A 16,653-nucleotide genomic window follows, 5' to 3' on the forward strand; every position below is an offset into this window, starting at 1 on the left:
ACTGAGTTTGCATTACTGCTTATTTTGAACTCTGCTGGCTCTGAAAAGCTCATTTTTAACGTTCAATTCAGAATGTGATAAAACCAGTTCCAGCCACTAAAATGCATCATTCTTTTTGTTTTAGACAACATTTCATGCACTGTTAAATATGTTTAAGAAAGTTGCAAGTGAAAATCTATGTCTCTGACTGAGTTTGCATTACTGCTTATTTTGACCTCTGCTGGCTCTGAAAAGCTCATTTTCAACGTTCAATTCAGAATGTGATAAAACCAGATCCAGCCACTAAAAAGCATTTTCTTTTTGTTTTAGACAACATTTCATGCACTGTTAAACATGTTAAAGCAAGTTGCAAGTGAAAATCTATGTCTATGACTGAGTTTGCATTACTGCTTATTTTGACCTCTGCTGGCTCTGAAAAGCTCATTTTCAACGTTCAATTCAGAATGTGATAAAACCAGATCCAGCCACTAAAATGCATCATTCTTTTTGTTTTAGACAACATTTTTTTTGCACTGTTAAACATGTTAAAGCAAGTTGCAAGTGAAAATCTATGTCTCTGACTGAGTTTGCATTACTGCTTATTTTGACCTCTGCTGGCTCTGAAAAGCTCATTTTCAACGTTCAATTCAGAATGTGATAAAACCAGATCCAGCCACTAAAATGCATCATTCTTTTTGTTTTAGACAACATTTCATGCACTGTTAAATATGTTTTAGAAAGTTGCAAGTGAAAATCTATGTCTATGACTGAGTTTGCATTACTGCTTATTTTGACCTCTGCTGGCTCTGAAAAGCTCATTTTCAACGTTCAATTCAGAATGTGATAAAACCAGATCCAGCCACTAAAAAGCATTTTCTTTTTGTTTTAGACAACATTTCATGCACTGTTAAACATGTTAAAGCAAGTTGCAAGTGAAAATCTATGTCTATGACTGAGTTTGCATTACTGCTTATTTTGACCTCTGCTGGCTCTGAAAAGCTCATTTTCAACGTTCAATTCAGAATGTGATAAAACCAGATCCAGCCACTAAAATGCATCATTCTTTTTGTTTTAGACAACATTTCTTGCACTGTTAAATATGTTTAGGAAAGTTGCAAGTGAAAATCTATTTCTATGACTGAGTTTGCATTACTGCTTATTTTGACCTCTGCTGGCTCTGAAAAGCTCATTTTCAACGTTCAATTCAGAATGTGATAAAACCAGATCCAGCCACTAAAATGCATCATTCTTTTTGTTTTAGACAACATTTCATGCACTGTTAAATATGTTTAAGAAAGTTGCAAGTGAAAATCTATGTCTATGACTGAGTTTGCATTACTGCTTATTTTGACCTCTGCTGGCTCTGAAAAGCTCATTTTCAACGTTCAATTCAGAATGTAATAAAACCAGATCCAGCCAATAAAAAGCATTTTCTTTTTGTTTTAGACAACATTTCATGCACTGTTAAACATGTTAAAGCAAGTTGCAAGTGAAAATCTATGTCTATGACTGAGTTTGCATTACTGCTTATTTTTGACCTCTGCTGGCTCTGAAAAGCTCATTTTCAACGTTCAATTCAGAATGTGATAAAACCAGATCCAGCTACTAAAATGCATCATTCTTTTTGTTTTAGACAACATTTCATGCACTGTTAAATATGTTTAAGAAAGTTGCAAGTAAAAATCTATGTCTCTGACTGAGTTTGCATTACTGCTTATATTGACCTCTGCTGGCTCTGAAAAACTCATTTTCAACGTTCAATTCAGAATGTGATAAAACCAGATCCAGCCACTAAAATGCATCATTCTTTTTGTTTTAGACAACATTTCATGCACTGTTAAATATGTTTAAGAAAGTTGCAAGTGAAAATCTATGTCTATGACTGAGTTTGCATTACTGCTTATTTTGACCTCTGCTGGCTCTGAAAAGCTCATTTTCAACGTTCAATTCAGAATGTGATAAAACCAGATCCAGCCACTAAAAAGCATTTTATTTTTGTTTTAGACAACATTCCATGCACTGTTAAACATGTTAAAGCAAGTTGCAAGTGAAAATCTATGTCTATGACTGAGTTTGCATTACTGCTTATTTTGACCTCTGCTGGCTCTGAAAAGCTCATTTTCAACGTTCAATTCAGAATGTGATAAAACCAGATCCAGCTACTAAAATGCATCATTCTTTTTGTTTTAGACAACATTTCATGCACTGTTAAACATGTTAAAGCAAGTTGCAAGTGAATATCTATGTCAATGACTGAGTTTGCATTACTGCTTATTTTGACCTCTGCTGGCTCTGAAAAGCTCATTTTCAACGTTCAATTCAGAATTTGATAAAACCAGATCCAGCCACTAAAAAGCATTTTCTTTTTGTTTTAGACAACATTTCATGCACTGTTAAACATGTTAAAGAAAGTTGCAAGTGAAAATCTATGTCTCTGACTGAGTTTGCATTACTGCTTATTTTGACCTCTGCTGGCTCTGAAAAGCTCATTTTCAACGTTCAATTCAGAATGTGATAAAACCAGATCCAGCCACTAAAATGCATCATTCTTTTTGTTTTAGACAACATTTCATGCACTGTTAAATATGTTTAAGAAAGTTGCAAGTGAAAATCTATGTCTATGACTGAGTTTGCATTACTGCTTATTTTGACCTCTGCTGGCTCTGAAAAGCTCATTTTCAACGTTCAATTCAGAATGTGATAAAACCACATCCAGCCACTAAAAAGCATTTTCTTTTTGTTTTAGACAACATTTCATGCACTGTTAAATATGTTAAAGCAAGTTGCAAGTGAAAATCTATGTCTATGACTGAGTTTGCATTACTGCTTATTTTGACCTCTGCTGGCTCTGAAAAGCTCATTTTCAACGTTCAATTCAGAATGTGATAAAACCAGATCCAGCCACTAAAATGCATCATTCTTTTTGTTTTAGACAACATTTCATGCACTGTTAAATATGTTTAAGAAAGTTGCAAGTGAAAATCTATGTCTATGACTGAGTTTGCATTACTGCTTATTTTGACCTCTGCTGGCTCTGAAAAGCTCATTTTCAACGTTCAATTCAGAATGTGATAAAACCAGATCCAGCTACTAAAATGCATCATTCTTTTTGTTTTAGACAACATTTCATGCACTGTTAAACATGTTAAAGCAAGTTGCAAGTGAAAATCTATGTCTCTGACTGAGTTTGCATTACTGCTTATTTTGACCTCTGCTGGCTCTGAAAAGCTCATTTTCAACGTTCAATTCAGAATGTGATAAAACCAGATCCAGCCACTAAAATGCATCATTCTTTTTGTTTTAGACAACATTTCATGCACTGTTAAATTTGTTTAAGAAAGTTGCAAGTGAAAATCTATGTCTATGACTGAGTTTGCATTACTGCTTATTTTGACCTCTGCTGGGGCTCTGAAAAGCTCATTTTCAACGTTCAATTCAGAATGTGATAAAACCAGATCCAGCCACTAAAATGCATCATTCTTTTTGTTTTAGACAACATTTCATGCACTGTTAAATATGTTTAAGAAAGTTGCAAGTGAAAATCTATGTCTATGACTGAGTTTGCATTACTGCTTATTTTGACCTCTGCTGGCTCTGAAAAGCTCATTTTCAACGTTCAATTCAGAATGTGATAAAACCAGATCCAGCCACTAAAATGCATCATTCTTTTTGTTTTAGACAACATTTCATGCACTGTTAAATATGTTTAAGAAAGTTGCAAGTGAAAATCTATGTCTATGACTGAGTTTGCATTACTGCTTATTTTGACCTCTGCTGGCTCTGAAAAGCTCATTTTCAACGTTCAATTCAGAATTTGATAAAACCAGATCCAGCCACAAAAAAGCATTTTATTTTTGTTTTAGACAACATTTCATGCACTGTTAAACATGTTAAAGCAAGTTGCAAGTGAAAATCTATGTCTATGACTGAGTTTGCATTACTGCTTATTTTGACCTCTGCTGGCTCTGAAAAGCTCATTTTCAACGTTCAATTCAGAATGTGATAAAACCAGATCCAGCCACTAAAATGCATCATTCTTTTTGTTTTAGACAACATTTTTTGCACTGTTAAATATGTTTAAGAAAGTTGCAAGTGAAAATCTATGTCTCTGACTGAGTTTGCATTACTGCTTATTTTGACCTCTGCTGGCTCTGAAAAGCTCATTTTCAACGTTCAATTCAGAATTTGATAAAACCAGATCCAGCCACTAAAAAGCATTTTCTTTTTGTTTTAGACAACATTTTATGCACTGTTAAACATGTTAAAGCAAGTTGCAAGTGAAAATCTATGTCTATGACTGAGTTTGCATTACTGCTTATTTTGACCTCTGCTGGCTCTGAAAAGCTCATTTTCAACGTTCAATTCAGAATGTGATAAAACCAGATCCAGCTACTAAAATGCATCATTCTTTTTGTTTTAGACAACATTTCATGCACTGTTAAATATGTTAAAGCAAGTTGCAAGTGAAAATCTATGTCTCTGACTGAGTTTGCATTATTGCTTATTTTGACCTCTGCTGGCTCTGAAAAGCTCATTTTCAACGTTCAATTCAGAATGTGATAAAACCAGATCCAGCCACTAAAATGCATCATTCTTTTTGTTTTAGACAACATTTCATGCACTGTTAATTATGTTTAAGAAAGTTGCAAGTGAAAATCTATGTCTATGACTGAGTTTGCATTACTGCTTATTTTGACCTCTGCTTGCTCTGAAAAGCTCATTTTCAACGTTCAATTCAGAATGTGATAAAACCAGATCCAGCCACTAAAAAGCATTTTCTTTTTGTTTTAGACAACATTTCATGCACTGTTAAACATGTTAAAGAAAGTTGCAAGTGAAAATCTATGTCTCTGACTGAGTTTGCATTACTGCTTATTTTGACCTCTGCTGGCTCTGAAAAGCTCATTTTCAACGTTCAATTCAGAATGTGATAAAACCAGATCCAGCCACTAAAAAGCATTTTATTTTTGTTTTAGACAACATTCCATGCACTGTTAAACATGTTAAAGCAAGTTGCAAGTGAAAATCTATGTCTATGACTGAGTTTGCATTACTGCTTATTTTGACCTCTGCTGGCTCTGAAAAGCTCATTTTCAACGTTCAATTCAGAATGTGATAAAACCAGATCCAGCTACTAAAATGCATCATTCTTTTTGTTTTAGACAACATTTCATGCACTGTTAAACATGTTAAAGCAAGTTGCAAGTGAAAATCTATGTCAATGACTGAATTTGCATTACTGCTTATTTTGACCTCTGCTGGCTCTGAAAAGCTCATTTTCAACGTTCAATTCAGAATTTGATAAAACCAGATCCAGCCACTAAAAAGCATTTTCTTTTTGTTTTAGACAACATTTCATGCACTGTTAAACATGTTAAAGAAAGTTGCAAGTGAAAATCTATGTCTCTGACTGAGTTTGCATTACTGCTTATTTTGACCTCTGCTGGCTCTGAAAAGCTCATTTTCAACGTTCAATTCAGAATGTGATAAAACCAGATCCAGCCACTAAATGCATCATTCTTTTTGTTTTAGACAACATTTCATGCACTGTTAAATATGTTTAAGAAAGTTGCAAGTGAAAATCTATGTCTATGACTGAGTTTGCATTACTGCTTATTTTGACCTCTGCTGGCTCTGAAAAGCTCATTTTCAACGTTCAATTCAGAATGTGATAAAACCACATCCAGCCACTAAAAAGCATTTTCTTTTTGTTTTAGACAACATTTCATGCACTGTTAAATATGTTAAAGCAAGTTGCAAGTGAAAATCTATGTCTATGACTGAGTTTGCATTACTGCTTATTTTGACCTCTGCTGGCTCTGAAAAGCTCATTTTCAACGTTCAATTCAGAATGTGATAAAACCAGATCCAGCCACTAAAATGCATCATTCTTTTTGTTTTAGACAACATTTTATGCACTGTTAAATATGTTTAAGAAAGTTGCAAGTGAAAATCTATGTCTATGACTGAGTTTGCATTACTGCTTATTTTGACCTCTGCTGGCTCTGAAAAGCTCATTTTCAACGTTCAATTCAGAATGTGATAAAACCAGATCCAGCTACTAAAATGCATCATTCTTTTTGTTTTAGACAACATTTCATGCACTGTTAAACATGTTAAAGCAAGTTGCAAGTGAAAATCTATGTCTCTGACTGAGTTTGCATTACTGCTTATTTTGACCTCTGCTGGCTCTGAAAAGCTCATTTTCAACGTTCAATTCAGAATGTGATAAAACCAGATCCAGCCACTAAAATGCATCATTCTTTTTTTTTAGACAACATTTCATGCACTGTTAAATTTGTTTAAGAAAGTTGCAAGTGAAAATCTATGTCTATGACTGAGTTTGCATTACTGCTTATTTTGACCTCTGCTGGCTCTGAAAAGCTCATTTTCAACGTTCAATTCAGAATGTGATAAAACCAGATCCAGCCACTAAAAAGCATTTTATTTTTGTTTTAGACAACATTCCATGCACTGTTAAACATGTTAAAGCAAGTTGCAAGTGAAAATCTATGTCTATGACTGAGTTTGCATTACTGCTTATTTTGACCTCTGCTGGCTCTGAAAAGCTCATTTTCAACGTTCAATTCAGAATGTGATAAAACCAGATCCAGCTACTAAAATGCATCATTCTTTTTGTTTTAGACAACATTTCATGCACTGTTAAACATGTTAAAGCAAGTTGCAAGTGAAAATCTATGTCAATGACTGAATTTGCATTACTGCTTATTTTGACCTCTGCTGGCTCTGAAAAGCTCATTTTCAACGTTCAATTCAGAATTTGATAAAACCAGATCCAGCCACTAAAAAGCATTTTCTTTTTGTTTTAGACAACATTTCATGCACTGTTAAACATGTTAAAGAAAGTTGCAAGTGAAAATCTATGTCTCTGACTGAGTTTGCATTACTGCTTATTTTGACCTCTGCTGGCTCTGAAAAGCTCATTTTCAACGTTCAATTCAGAATGTGATAAAACCAGATCCAGCCACTAAATGCATCATTCTTTTTGTTTTAGACAACATTTCATGCACTGTTAAATATGTTTAAGAAAGTTGCAAGTGAAAATCTATGTCTATGACTGAGTTTGCATTACTGCTTATTTTGACCTCTGCTGGCTCTGAAAAGCTCATTTTCAACGTTCAATTCAGAATGTGATAAAACCACATCCAGCCACTAAAAAGCATTTTCTTTTTGTTTTAGACAACATTTCATGCACTGTTAAATATGTTAAAGCAAGTTGCAAGTGAAAATCTATGTCTATGACTGAGTTTGCATTACTGCTTATTTTGACCTCTGCTGGCTCTGAAAAGCTCATTTTCAACGTTCAATTCAGAATGTGATAAAACCAGATCCAGCCACTAAAATGCATCATTCTTTTTGTTTTAGACAACATTTCATGCACTGTTAAATATGTTTAAGAAAGTTGCAAGTGAAAATCTATGTCTATGACTGAGTTTGCATTACTGCTTATTTTGACCTCTGCTGGCTCTGAAAAGCTCATTTTCAACGTTCAATTCAGAATGTGATAAAACCAGATCCAGCTACTAAAATGCATCATTCTTTTTGTTTTAGACAACATTTCATGCACTGTTAAACATGTTAAAGCAAGTTGCAAGTGAAAATCTATGTCTCTGACTGAGTTTGCATTACTGCTTATTTTGACCTCTGCTGGCTCTGAAAAGCTCATTTTCAACGTTCAATTCAGAATGTGATAAAACCAGATCCAGCCACTAAAATGCATCATTCTTTTTTTTTAGACAACATTTCATGCACTGTTAAATTTGTTTAAGAAAGTTGCAAGTGAAAATCTATGTCTATGACTGAGTTTGCATTACTGCTTATTTTGACCTCTGCTTGCTCTGAAAAGCTCATTTTCAACGTTCAATTCAGAATGTGATAAAACCAGATCCAGCCACTAAAATGCATCATTCTTTTTGTTTTAGACAACATTTCATGCACTGTTAAATATGTTTAAGAAAGTTGCAAGTGAAAATCTATGTCTATGACTGAGTTTGCATTACTGCTTATTTTGACCTCTGCTGGCTCTGAAAAGCTCATTTTCAACGTTCAATTCAGAATGTGATAAAACCAGATCCAGCCACTAAAATGCATCATTCTTTTTGTTTTAGACAACATTTCATGCACTGTTAAATATGTTTAAGAAAGTTGCAAGTGAAAATCTATGTCTATGACTGAGTTTGCATTACTGCTTATTTTGACCTCTGCTGGCTCTGAAAAGCTCATTTTCAACGTTCAATTCAGAATGTGATAAAACCAGATCCAGCTACTAAAATGCATCATTCTTTTTGTTTTAGACAACATTTCATGCACTGTTAAACATGTTAAAGCAAGTTGCAAGTGAAAATCTATGTCTCTGACTGAGTTTGCATTACTGCTTATTTTGACCTCTGCTGGCTCTGAAAAGCTCATTTTCAACGTTCAATTCAGAATGTGATAAAACCAGATCCAGCCACTAAAATGCATCATTCTTTTTTTTTAGACAACATTTCATGCACTGTTAAATTTGTTTAAGAAAGTTGCAAGTGAAAATCTATGTCTATGACTGAGTTTGCATTACTGCTTATTTTGACCTCTGCTTGCTCTGAAAAGCTCATTTTCAACGTTCAATTCAGAATGTGATAAAACCAGATCCAGCCACTAAAATGCATCATTCTTTTTGTTTTAGACAACATTTCATGCACTGTTAAATATGTTTAAGAAAGTTGCAAGTGAAAATCTATGTCTATGACTGAGTTTGCATTACTGCTTATTTTGACCTCTGCTGGCTCTGAAAAGCTCATTTTCAACGTTCAATTCAGAATGTGATAAAACCAGATCCAGCCACTAAAAAGCATTTTATTTTTGTTTTAGACAACATTCCATGCACTGTTAAACATGTTAAAGCAAGTTGCAAGTGAAAATCTATGTCTATGACTGAGTTTGCATTACTGCTTATTTTGACCTCTGCTGGCTCTGAAAAGCTCATTTTCAACGTTCAATTCAGAATGTGATAAAACCAGATCCAGCTACTAAAATGCATCATTCTTTTTGTTTTAGACAACATTTCATGCACTGTTAAACATGTTAAAGCAAGTTGCAAGTGAATATCTATGTCAATGACTGAGTTTGCATTACTGCTTATTTTGACCTCTGCTGGCTCTGAAAAGCTCATTTTCAACGTTCAATTCAGAATTTGATAAAACCAGATCCAGCCACTAAAAAGCATTTTCTTTTTGTTTTAGACAACATTTCATGCACTGTTAAACATGTTAAAGAAAGTTGCAAGTGAAAATCTATGTCTCTGACTGAGTTTGCATTACTGCTTATTTTGACCTCTGCTGGCTCTGAAAAGCTAATTTTCAACGTTCAATTCAGAATGTGATAAAACCAGATCCATCCACTAAAATGCATCATTCTTTTTGTTTTAGACAACATTTCATGCACTGTTAAATATGTTTAAGAAAGTTGCAAGTGAAAATCTATGTCTATGACTGAGTTTGCATTACTGCTTATTTTGACCTCTGCTGGCTCTGAAAAGCTCATTTTCAACGTTCAATTCAGAATGTGATAAAACCACATCCAGCCACTAAAAAGCATTTTCTTTTTGTTTTAGACAACATTTCATGCACTGTTAAATATGTTAAAGCAAGTTGCAAGTGAAAATCTATGTCTATGACTGAGTTTGCATTACTGCTTATTTTGACCTCTGCTGGCTCTGAAAAGCTCATTTTCAACGTTCAATTCAGAATGTGATAAAACCAGATCCAGCTACTAAAATGCATCATTCTTTTTGTTTTAGACAACATTTCATGCACTGTTAAACATGTTAAAGCAAGTTGCAAGTGAATATCTATGTCAATGACTGAGTTTGCATTACTGCTTATTTTGACCTCTGCTGGCTCTGAAAAGCTCATTTTCAACGTTCAATTCAGAATTTGATAAAACCAGATCCAGCCACTAAAAAGCATTTTCTTTTTGGTTTAGACAACATTTCATGCACTGTTAAACATGTTAAAGAAAGTTGCAAGTGAAAATCTATGTCTCTGACTGAGTTTGCATTACTGCTTATTTTGACCTCTGCTGGCTCTGAAAAGCTCATTTTCAACGTTCAATTCAGAATGTGATAAAACCAGATCCATCCACTAAAATGCATCATTCTTTTTGTTTTAGACAACATTTCATGCACTGTTAAATATGTTTAAGAAAGTTGCAAGTGAAAATCTATGTCTATGACTGAGTTTGCATTACTGCTTATTTTGACCTCTGCTGGCTCTGAAAAGCTCATTTTCAACGTTCAATTCAGAATGTGATAAAACCACATCCAGCCACTAAAAAGCATTTTCTTTTTGTTTTAGACAACATTTCATGCACTGTTAAATATGTTAAAGCAAGTTGCAAGTGAAAATCTATGTCTATGACTGAGTTTGCATTACTGCTTATTTTGACCTCTGCTGGCTCTGAAAAGCTCATTTTCAACGTTCAATTCAGAATGTGATAAAACCAGATCCAGCCACTAAAATGCATCATTCTTTTTGTTTTAGACAACATTTTTTGCACTGTTAAATATGTTTAAGAAAGTTGCAAGTGAAAATCTATGTCTCTGACTGAGTTTGCATTACTGCTTATTTTGACCTCTGCTGGCTCTGAAAAGCTCATTTTCAACGTTCAATTCAGAATTTGATAAAACCAGATCCAGCCACTAAAAAGCATTTTCTTTTTGTTTTAGACAACATTTTATGCACTGTTAAACATGTTAAAGCAAGTTGCAAGTGAAAATCTATGTCTATGACTGAGTTTGCATTACTGCTTATTTTGACCTCTGCTGGCTCTGAAAAGCTCATTTTCAACGTTCAATTCAGAATGTGATAAAACCAGATCCAGCCACTAAAATGCATCATTCTTTTTGTTTTAGACAACATTTCATGCACTGTTAATTATGTTTAAGAAAGTTGCAAGTGAAAATCTATGTCTATGACTGAGTTTGCATTACTGCTTATTTTGACCTCTGCTGGCTCTGAAAAGCTCATTTTCAACGTTCAATTCAGAATTTGATAAAACCAGATCCAGCCACAAAAAAGCATTTTATTTTTGTTTTAGACAACATTCCATGCACTGTTAAACATGTTAAAGCAAGTTGCAAGTGAAAATCTATGTCTATGACTGAGTTTGCATTACTGCTTATTTTGACCTCTGCTGGCTCTGAAAAGCTCATTTTCAACGTTCAATTCAGAATGTGATAAAACCAGATCCAGCCACTAAAATGCATCATTCTTTTTGTTTTAGACAACATTTCATGCACTGTTAAATATGTTTAAGAAAGTTGCAAGTGAAAATCTATGTCTCTGACTGAGTTTGCATTACTGCTTATTTTGACTTCTGCTGGCTCTGAAAAGCTCATTTTTAAAGTTCAATTCAGAATGTGATAAAACCAGATCCAGCCACTAAAATGCATCATTCTTTTTGTTTTAGACAACATTTCTTGCACTGTTAAATATGTTTAAGAAAGTTGCAAGTGAAAATCTATGTCTATGACTGAGTTTGCATTACTGCTTATTTTGACCTCTGCTGGCTCTGAAAAGCTCATTTTCAACGTTCAATTCAGAATGTGATAAAACCAGATCCAGCCACTAAAATGCATCATTCTTTTTGTTTTAGACAACATTTCATGCACTGTTAAATATGTTTAAGAAAGTTGCAAGTGAAAATCTATGTCTATGACTGAGTTTGCATTACTGCTTATTTTGACCTCTGCTGGCTCTGAAAAGCTCATTTTCAACGTTCAATTCAGAATTTGATAAAACCAGATCCAGCCACAAAAAAGCATTTTATTTTTGTTTTAGACAACATTTCATGCACTGTTAAACATGTTAAAGCAAGTTGCAAGTGAAAATCTATGTCTATGACTGAGTTTGCATTACTGCTTATTTTGACCTCTGCTGGCTCTGAAAAGCTCATTTTCAACGTTCAATTCAGAATGTGATAAAACCAGATCCAGCCACTAAAATGCATCATTCTTTTTGTTTTAGACAACATTTTTTGCACTGTTAAATATGTTTAAGAAAGTTGCAAGTGAAAATCTATGTCTCTGACTGAGTTTGCATTACTGCTTATTTTGACCTCTGCTGGCTCTGAAAAGCTCATTTTCAACGTTCAATTCAGAATTTGATAAAACCAGATCCAGCCACTAAAAAGCATTTTCTTTTTGTTTTAGACAACATTTTATGCACTGTTAAACATGTTAAAGCAAGTTGCAAGTGAAAATCTATGTCTATGACTGAGTTTGCATTACTGCTTATTTTGACCTCTGCTGGCTCTGAAAAGCTCATTTTCAACGTTCAATTCAGAATGTGATAAAACCAGATCCAGCTACTAAAATGCATCATTCTTTTTGTTTTAGACAACATTTCATGCACTGTTAAACATGTTAAAGCAAGTTGCAAGTGAAAATCTATGTCTCTGACTGAGTTTGCATTATTGCTTATTTTGACCTCTGCTGGCTCTGAAAAGCTCATTTTCAACGTTCAATTCAGAATGTGATAAAACCAGATCCAGCCACTAAAATGCATCATTCTTTTTGTTTTAGACAACATTTCATGCACTGTTAAATATGTTTAAGAAAGTTGCAAGTGAAAATCTATGTCTATGACTGAGTTTGCATTACTGCTTATTTTGACCTCTGCTGGCTCTGAAAAGCTCATTTTCAACGTTCAATTCAGAATTTGATAAAACCAGATCCAGCCACAAAAAAGCATTTTATTTTTTGTTTTAGACAACATTCCATGCACTGTTAAACATGTTAAAGCAAGTTGCAAGTGAAAATCTATGTCTATGACTGAGTTTGCATTACTGCTTATTTTGACCTCTGCTGGCTCTGAAAAGCTCATTTTCAACGTTCAATTCAGAATGTGATAAAACCAGATCCAGCCACTAAAATGCATCATTCTTTTTGTTTTAGACAACATTTCATGCACTGTTAAATATGTTTAAGAAAGTTGCAAGTGAAAATCTATGTCTCTGACTGATTTTGCATTACTGCTTATTTTGACTTCTGCTGGCTCTGAAAAGCTCATTTTTAAAGTTCAATTCAGAATGTGATAAAACCAGATCCAGCCACTAAAATGCATCATTCTTTTTGTTTTAGACAACATTTCTTGCACTGTTAAATATGTTTAAGAAAGTTGCAAGTGAAAATCTATGTCTATGACTGAGTTTGCATTACTGCTTATTTTGACCTCTGCTGGCTCTGAAAAGCTCATTTTCAACGTTCAATTCAGAATGTGATAAAACCAGATCCAGCCACTAAAATGCATCATTCTTTTTGTTTTAGACAACATTTCATGCACTGTTAAACATGTTAAAGAAAGTTGCAAGTGAAAATCAATGTCTATGACTGAGTTTGCATTACTGCTTATTTTGACCTCTGCTGGCTCTGAAAAGCTCATTTTCAACGTTCAATTCAGAATGTGATAAAACCAGATCCAGCCACTAAAAAGCATTTTCTTTTTGTTTTAGACAACATTTCATGCACTGTTAAATATGTGTAAAGCAAGTTGCAAGTGAAAATCTATGTCTATGACTGAGTTTGCATTACTGCTTATTTTGACCTCTGCTGGCTCTGAAAAGCTCATTTTCAACGTTCAATTCAGAATGTGATAAAACCAGATCCAGCCACTAAAATGCATCATTCTTTTTGTTTTAGACAACATTTCATGCACTGTTAAATATGTTTAAGAAAGTTGCAAGTGAAAATCTATGTCTATGAATGAGTTTGCATTACTGCTTATTTTGACCTCTGCTGGCTCTGAAAAGCTAATTTTCAACGTTCAATTCAGAATGTGATAAAACCAGATCCAGCCACTAAAATGCATCATTCTTTTTGTTTTAGACAACATTTCTTGCACTGTTAAATATGTTTAAGAAAGTTGCAAGTGAAAATCTATGTCTATGACTGAGTTTGCATTACTGCTTATTTTGACCTCTGCTGGCTCTGAAAAGCTCATTTTCAACGTTCAATTCAGAATGTGATAAAACCAGATCCAGCCACTAAAATGCATCATTCTTTTTGTTTTAGACAACATTTCATGCACTGTTAAATATGTTTAAGAAAGTTGCAAGTGAAAATCTATGTCTATGACTGAGTTTGCATTACTGCTTATTTTGACCTCTGCTGGCTCTGAAAAGCTCATTTTCAACGTTCAATTCAGAATTTGATAAAACCAGATCCAGCCACAAAAAAGCATTTTATTTTTGTTTTAGACAACATTTCATGCACTGTTAAACATGTTAAAGCAAGTTGCAAGTGAAAATCTATGTCTATGACTGAGTTTGCATTACTGCTTATTTTGACCTCTGCTGGCTCTGAAAAGCTCATTTTCAACGTTCAATTCAGAATGTGATAAAACCAGATCCAGCCACTAAAATGCATCATTCTTTTTGTTTTAGACAACATTTTTTGCACTGTTAAATATGTTTAAGAAAGTTGCAAGTGAAAATCTATGTCTCTGACTGAGTTTGCATTACTGCTTATTTTGACCTCTGCTGGCTCTGAAAAGCTCATTTTCAACGTTCAATTCAGAATTTGATAAAACCAGATCCAGCCACTAAAAAGCATTTTCTTTTTGTTTTAGACAACATTTTATGCACTGTTAAACATGTTAAAGCAAGTTGCAAGTGAAAATCTATGTCTATGACTGAGTTTGCATTACTGCTTATTTTGACCTCTGCTGGCTCTGAAAAGCTCATTTTCAACGTTCAATTCAGAATGTGATAAAACCAGATCCAGCTACTAAAATGCATAATTCTTTTTGTTTTAGACAACATTTCATGCACTGTTAAACATGTTAAAGCAAGTTGCAAGTGAAAATCTATGTCTCTGACTGAGTTTGCATTATTGCTTATTTTGACCTCTGCTGGCTCTGAAAAGCTCATTTTCAACGTTCAATTCAGAATGTGATAAAACCAGATCCAGCCACTAAAATGCATCATTCTTTTTGTTTTAGACAACATTTCATGCACTGTTAAATATGTTTAAGAAAGTTGCAAGTGAAAATCTATGTCTATGACTGAGTTTGCATTACTGCTTATTTTGACCTCTGCTGGCTCTGAAAAGCTCATTTTCAACGTTCAATTCAGAATGTGATAAAACCAGATCCAGCCACTAAAATGCATCATTCTTTTTGTTTTAGACAACATTTCATGCACTGTTAAATATGTTTAAGAAAGTTGCAAGTGAAAATCAATGTCTATGACAGAGTTTGCATTACTGCTTATTTTGACCTCTGCTGGCTCTGAAAAGCTCATTTTCAACGTTCAATTCAGAATGTGATAAAACCAGATCCAGCCACTAAAAAGCATTTTCTTTTTGTTTTAGACAACATTTCATGCACTGTTAAATATGTGTAAAGCAAGTTGCAAGTGAAAATCTATGTCTATGACTGAGTTTGCATTACTGCTTATTTTGACCTCTGCTGGCTCTGAAAAGCTCATTTTCAACGTTCAATTCAGAATGTGATAAAACCAGATCCAGCCACTAAAATGCATCATTCTTTTTGTTTTAGACAACATTTCATGCACTGTTAAATATGTTTAAGAAAGTTGCAAGTGAAAATCTATGTCTATGAATGAGTTTGCATTACTGCTTATTTTGACCTCTGCTGGCTCTGAAAAGCTCATTTTCAACGTTCAATTCAGAATGTGATAAAACCAGATCCAGCCACTAAAATGCATCATTCTTTTTGTTTTAGACAACATTTCATATACTTTTAAATATGTTTAAGAAAGTTGCAAGTGAAAATCTATGTCTATGACTGAGTTTGCATTACTGCTTATTTTGACCTCTGCTGGCTCTGAAAAGCTCATTTTCAACGTTCAATTCAGAATTTGATAAAACCAGATCCAGCCACAAAAAAGCATTTTATTTTTGTTTTAGACAACATTCCATGCACTGTTAAACATGTTAAAGCAAGTTGCAAGTGAAAATCTATGTCTATGACTGAGTTTGCATTACTGCTTATTTTGACCTCTGCTGGCTCTGAAAAGCTCATTTTCAACGTTCAATTCAGAATGTGATAAAACCAGATACAGCCACTAAAATGCATCATTCTTTTTGTTTTAGACAACATTTCATGCACTGTTAAATATGTTTAAGAAAGTTGCAAGTGAAAATCTATGTCTATGACTGAGTTTGCATTACTGCTTATTTTGACCTCTGCTGGCTCTGAAAAGCTCATTTTCAACGTTCAATTCAGAATGTGATAAAACCAGATCCAGCCACTAAAAAGCATTTTCTTTTTGTTTTAGACAACATTTCATGCACTGTTAAACATGTTAAAGAAAGTTGCAAGTGAAAATATATGTCTCTGACTGAGTTTGCATTACTGCTTATTTTGACCTCTGCTGGCTCTGAAAAGCTCATTTTCAACGTTCAATTCAGAATGTGATAAAACCAGATCCAGCCACTAAAAAGCATTTTCTTTTTGTTTTAGACAACATTTCATGCACTGTTAAACATGTTAAAGAAAGTTGCAAGTGAAAATCTATGTCTCTGACTGAGTTTGCATTACTGCTTATTTTGACCTCTGCTGGCTCTGAAAAGCTCATTTTCAACGTTCAATTCAGAATGTGATAAAACCAGATCCAGCCACTAAAAAGCATTTTATTTTTGTTTTAGACAAC

The sequence above is a fragment of the Danio rerio genome, chromosome 14, assembly GCF_052040795.2.
Source record: "Danio rerio strain M-AB ecotype USA chromosome 14, GRCz13ab, whole genome shotgun sequence".
NCBI classification, from domain to species: domain Eukaryota; kingdom Metazoa; phylum Chordata; class Actinopteri; order Cypriniformes; family Danionidae; genus Danio; species Danio rerio.